The following is a 6,555-nucleotide window of genomic DNA, read 5'->3' on the forward strand; positions in this document are numbered from 1 at the left end:
GCCTGAACCAGATTATAAGTCAAAGATGCTGATTCAACTTCCTACTAGATCCTCTAGATCCACACCAGCTGTACCTGGATCTTCATCCTAAAGCTGCTAAGACCAACACAGGCATGCCCTGGAAACATAGTCACCTCAGGCCACTGCCTGTAAGGCAAAACCTGAGAGTTGGAAGCATTATTTGAGCAGAAACTCAATCTTGTGGTCCTGAACATCCTTCAGTGCTGTGCCCCCTTCCATGGATATTGTGATCTTCCTAGTGAGAGTACACACCAGTGCATCCATACGTGGAGCCTTCAGCTTCTTCTCCTCTACCTAAAAGGGGTAAATCCTTTTCATTTTCTTGCAGACTTCCAGATTTGTATCTGGTAATTCCCATTCCTTTGCAATCAATTCCCTGATCAACTGATGTATGGGAAAAGTTCTGTTTGGCTTCATCATGCCCACCATAATCAGGTCTTCCATAACCTTATTCCCCTCAGCCTGGTTATTCATTTTGCCAATGCTTCCTGGGCACTAACAATCAAAGAAGGCAATTCCTCTTTCCAAAAAATATTGATCAACAAAGATTTCTCATCCTCTTCTGGAGAAATTTCACTGTCCTCTGAAGATTCCCCAGAATCAGCACACTATCTCCCCTTCAGAGACAATAACTAAGCATCCAAATGAGAGGACCTCTCTTCTTCCATTTCTAAGTTTCTTTCCCATCTCAATTGTTTGCTGACCAGCTCCTGCCCTTGGGAAGGGCCAACAAGGGAAGAGGGAGAACTCCTACCCCCTGGCGCCCTTGTTTTAATCCAAAGGCCACTGCAAGAGTTAAATAAATTCTGGAGAGAAGAAGGCAAAGCAGACAAGGTCAAAGAGCCCAAAGTCCATGCAGAAGGATGCAATGGAAAAATCAGCAAAGATCTCTGCCCATCTCCCAAGGCAGAAAGGAACTACACAGGAGGCAACATTTCCTCTCTGTCTGTGGAGCCAATCAACTCCAAAATGGCTGCCTGACTGCCGGATTTACACCAGTGGGAAAAATCTCTTGAATAGGTAGCACAACCAGCTGCAGATCAGATGCAACTGGGCCTTTTTCTCCTTCCTCTGCAAAATCACAGCCATGGCTGTTAGCTTCCAAGCCAGCTCAGCACTAGCCCAAGCTGCATAAAGACCACCATGCTTCCTTTTTTATTTTATATATTTAAAGTTCTTCTGTACTGCCTACCTGACCACAGAACTGGATGCCCAAAGCAGTGTACAAATCTTAGATTTAAAACCAACAATACAAATAAAACAGACAAGACAAACAAAACATTGATTAACCCCTTTTGCCAAATCCTATTTACCACTGGGAAGGCCACCCAAACTGGACATGACCTTTTGTAGTGCTGGACAGAGCTAGCTTCTCTATCTCCCTGCATCCCTGGCTGCTTTTTCTTTTTTAATGTTATTGAGCGAGGCTTGTTTAAGCCAGCAGAGGAGGGAGGGAAGCAGGGGAGAGGCTGTACGAAGAAGAGGAGTAGAACACGTTGGACAATCCTCATCCTGAGGAATCTACAATGGTCTCCAGGAAGTCCCCTGGACCAACTGCCTTCACTGGGGGAGGATCACATCTCAAGGTCTATTGTCCCAGGAAGTTCAAAGAAACTTGTAAATGTTTTCTTCTCCAGGCCAAAATCCTGACTGCAAACGCATGGGTTAAGCTAACCTACCATCTTCTAGAGCAGGGGTGGGCAATTCCAGTCCTCGAGGTCCACAAACCTGTCGAGGTTTTAGGATATCCTAATGAATATGCATGACATAGATTTGCATATTACTGAGGCAGAGTGCATGCAAATCTCTCTCATGCATATTCATTAGGATATCCTAAAACACACCATACCCACACCCACACCCCCACCTGTATATAGTATACTATCTCTGTTCTCCCCCCTTTATTTTCCTTCCCCAGTTTTTGCGCCCTTGTTATAATGTAACTTTATGCTTCATCAAATTCTGCCTCTTGTTAATTGGTTACGGTTAACCGCTTAGTTCGATGTAAACAGAGTTGATTTGATTTGTATCAAGAAAGTCGGTATATAAAAGCCTTAAATAAATATCCTGAAAACCAGACTGGTTTGTGGTCCTCGAGGACCGGAAGTGCCCACCCCGGTTCTAGAGGCAGAGAAATACTGGCAGGCTGATGTCAGCACAGGACCCTATATAGGATGATATCATCAAGCTAGTTGTTTTCTGTCTCCATCTGATGAAAGGGAAGCATAAGCACTTGTCTGGAGGGACAAAAAGGAACTAGGATTCCTTTTCAGAACAGCCAACCCTTAGAGTTGAAGGCTAATGTGGAAAGTACAGTACTGTCATTAAGCCATCAGGCTAGCCCATGATCATCAAACTTCATTGCATTATGGTAGCAGATACATTTGCTACATTTGATTTCTTCAAAAATATAGGAATACCATGAATGCAACAACAATCATTTCAACTTAATTGTCTGAAAAATAAATATCACTCATTCCAACATTAAAGTGATTCACTGACAGGATGGTCAAGATATGCAAAGAAATGTATGAGTGGGAACAGTAAGTATTCATCAATATAATTTCTTTTTTCTGCCTGAGGAGTTTTGAAAACCACAATAACCAAACTCTTGTGCTGTGATAACATTTAAGGAAATGCATATGCTGGAAAGACTTGCAAGGGCTTGCATCTTATTCTCCTTTACCAAGCACTGGGGTTGGAAAAAGCAAGGCAGTGGAGGTTGCTCATATAGCAAAAAAAAATTTTCATCTACATATCCCAGAAGTATATTTGAAAATGTGCTGATCATAGGTTGAGATTCATTCTCTTCCATGCTTCATTCACAGTTTGCAGCTGCATGAGTTACAGTATGTCACAGGCAGCTGTGAATCACAAGGAACAACTAATGCTAGCAAAATCTTTCTAAAGAAAGCATTTTTGTAACTATTCAGATCCCATTTTCATACTATTTCTCTAAAGCCCATTCCTTGCAACAAAGGAAAATTGATTCTTACCTGCTAATTTTTGTACCTGGAATAACACAGATCAATTTAGACTTCTGAATTTTGCCTCCCTGGCAGCAGATGGAGACAGAGAAAAAAAGCTTTACTGACACTGCTACTTAACCTAGAGTGCCACCTGCAGTCCCTCAGTATGACCTGTTCCCAAAGCCAAGATGAGAAAAACAATAACAATAACTGAGACCCTCAACCCCCCTCAGCAAGCAGGAGAAGTGGAGCCTCTATAGAAAACTAATTCAAACACTAAGCAGATAATTAACCAAAACAAAGTACTCTCCATCGGTACATACTGCCAGGATAAGTAGAATGAGCAGGGTTCTGGACTGATCTGTGGTATTCCAGGAACGAAAATTAGCAGGTAAGAACCAATTTTCCTTTCCTGCCCATACTTCGGATCAGTCCAGACTCCTGGGATGTATCCATCTCCCTTATTTTGGACACAAATGTGATAGCTCTGATTACAATACACTCTCTCCAAGATTTGTGGAGTCCGAATCTTGGACATCCAATCGGTAATGTCTGGTGAAAGTGTATAAAGACTTCCAGGTATCCGTCCAACAGATTTCCTGTGGTGAAACCACCAGTGCCCAAGTTAGTGTGCCCTTAGACCCTCCAGCATCAGATGACCTCTGCAAATGTATGCTGAACCAACTGCATTCTACAGCCAGCAAGCAATAGTAGCCTTGGATGCTTTGTACCCATTCCTTGGTCCATTCCAAAGCATCCATTCCAAAGCAAAAAGTGGTGATCCAATCTCTGGAAACTATTAGACACCTTGAGATACCTCAATAATGCCTGCCTCATATCCAAATTAGGAAAAGGTAGGAAGTTCCATTGTTTGACTAAGATGAAAAGCCAAAACCACCTTTGGCAGAAATGAAGAAAATGGATCTGTGTAAGACAATGCCTGAAGCTCTGAAATTCTTCTGGCCAAACAAATCGCAATCAAATCAACCTACCATCAGGGTTAAATCCTTTAGAGTCATCCTCTGCAGTGGCTTGAATGGAGCCTCACACAACACCCTTAGAAACAAACTAAGATTCTATGAGCGACACACCTTCTGCACCAACAGCCACAAGTTTTTTGGCCCTCGAAGAAACTGAAGAACATCCGGATGGGAAGCCAGGGACACTCCCTGCACCTTTCCCCTAAGACAGCCTAAAGACACCACCTATACCTGAAGGAAATTATAAGCTAGACCAGGGGTATCAAACTCATTTTTACCGAGGGCCACATCAGCCTTATGGTTGTCTTCAAAGGGCCGTTAGTAATTCTGCGACTGTATAAATGTAGCTATGCCAGTTAGGTGTAGTTACATTTATAGCCCGTTGAAGGCAACCATAAGGCTGAACATATTGTTAAATAACACAAAACAGGTTTGTAAAAATGCTTACCTATTTTGTTTTCTGGCTGGATGTTTGACACCGTTTTCCAGTGGTCAGTGTGTCTATGTCTGGTTGTAGGTCTTGTGCTGTAGCAATCTGTAAAACAGCATGGAGGTTGTCATTGGTAATGCGTGATCTATGCTTAGTCTTGTTTAGATTCATTATCAAAAACATGTGTTCACATAGATAGGTGCTCCCAAACATGTACAGAATACAGGCAGCATGAAGTCAGAGCTGTGGCATCAAAGCAGGGAGTAGTAGACAATAAAAGTCCTCAATTTTAGCATCCTGGAACTTTGCTCTCAGGCGATTACCACTTTGAACATCAATTAATTCCATCTGAAGATGATGGGGTGCATTGTTGACGTTTGTACTGAAAGGATTGGCTACGATGGCAAAGCTTGAGTGCTGTGTTCTAAAGTCAGAGAAGCGCTGATCAAACTCATTAATTAACCAGCCCAATTTGGTAGCCGACAGTTGAATAAACACTGGGAAATGAGGCTGAGATGCTCTGACAAGCAGGAAAGTGAACAAGATTGTCCTGGTCCACTTGGGACTTTCATAGGTGAAGTTAACGCTGGAAAGCTGTAATCATGTCAGACACCTGCATGATGGCTTGTTTGCATCCCTGCAGCTTCTGATTCAGTTGGGTGAGATAATCTGTTATGTCACACAACACAGCAAAATCACACAGCCAGTTTGGATCTGACACTTCAGGCAAGGGTTTTCCTTTACTTTGCATAAAAGTGCAATTTCTTCTTTAAGCTCAAAAAATCGTTTAAGGACTGTGCTCCTACTCAGCCACCTTACTTCTGTATGGTAGGACCTGTCTCCAAGCTCTGAATCCATCTCTTGCAAAAACACCTAGAACTGTCGATGATTCAAGCTATGCGCCCGAATGAAGTTCACTGTTTTCATGATCGTGGTCATTATATTATCTTCCACACAAAGCTTCTTGATGGATAATGCAAACGTGTGTGGCAGTTAATTCCTTGCATTTTCTCCTTCATTAATCCATCCAAGCCTGTTTTTTTTCTCTACACATGGCAGGTGATCCATCAGTAGTTAGCCCCACCAACTTTCCCCAGGATAACTTATGTTTACTTATGGACTTCTCCACGTATCAAAAATGTCTTCCCTGTTGTCATCCCATGCATGGCACCTACATCCAAGAGCTCCTCAGTGATAGAGATGTCTGCCTTCACGCCTCTTATAAAAATGGATAGATGTGCTGTATCTGTGTTGTCTGTGCTTTCATCAACAGCTAATGAAAAAGGCAGATAACTGCATGCCAGCTGTGTCGTCAGGTTTCCTGCTAGTTCCTCAACTCTGTTTGCGATGGTGTTTCTTGACAAACTGACATTTTTAAAACTCTGTATCTGATCAGGGCACATGTGCTCACACACCTTTAGCATGCACCCCTTCAAAAATTCACTCTCTGAAAAACACTTAGAAGCCTGAGTGATTTCTTCAGCCACAATAAAGCTAGCTTTCACTGCTGCATCATTTTGGGCTGCAGCTTTTGTGAACATCTTCTGCTTCGATTGTAGTTTTGTTTTAATTCTTGGACCATTTGTTGTTTTTCTTGGAGCTATATTTTGCATACTTAGTTCCATGTTTGGTCTCAAAATGCCAACGTATATTGTATTCCTTGAACACCGCTACTGCCTTGAACACAGTATGCCAAAAGACATACTGGTTTTTCTCCTTGAAGCACAAATATGTATTCGCTTTCCCATCTTTCATGAAATTGTCTTCCTTCTGCATTAACTTTTCTCTTGTTGGACATTTTGGGATTCAAATTGTTCCACCAGAGATGTTGTGGGGCGCCACCTAAGTAAAAGACCAAGATATCCTTTAGGACCATTTTGCTGTCACATAAGTGCCCCCTCAGAGAGCCTGTTGTCACATAATTACTGCCTCCACAAAGAGCCTGCTGCCATATTTCCACCAGAGAGCCTGCTGCCATATTTCCCCTAGTCGCCAGAGAGCCTGCTTTCATATTTACCACAGCCCCCAGAGAGCCTGCTGCCACCAGTTATATTTACCTGCTCCACATGGGCACAAAAAGAAAATGGCGCCCAGCCGTGATGATCTGTGTGCCGCGGCTCCACCACCACGCTACGTTGTGGTAGCAGAGCTGGGA

The 6,555-nt window shown here is 42.8% G+C and overlaps 1 pseudogene; it reads right to left on the minus strand.

The window, feature by feature from the left end:
• Nucleotides 1-4,418: 4,418 nt before the first annotated feature.
• On the minus strand, nt 4,419-6,198 carry LOC115088542 (annotated as a pseudogene).
• Between the last annotated feature and the right edge of the window lie 357 nt (nt 6,199-6,555).

The sequence above is a fragment of the Rhinatrema bivittatum genome, chromosome 3, assembly GCF_901001135.1.
Source record: "Rhinatrema bivittatum chromosome 3, aRhiBiv1.1, whole genome shotgun sequence".
Lineage (NCBI taxonomy): Eukaryota > Metazoa > Chordata > Amphibia > Gymnophiona > Rhinatrematidae > Rhinatrema > Rhinatrema bivittatum.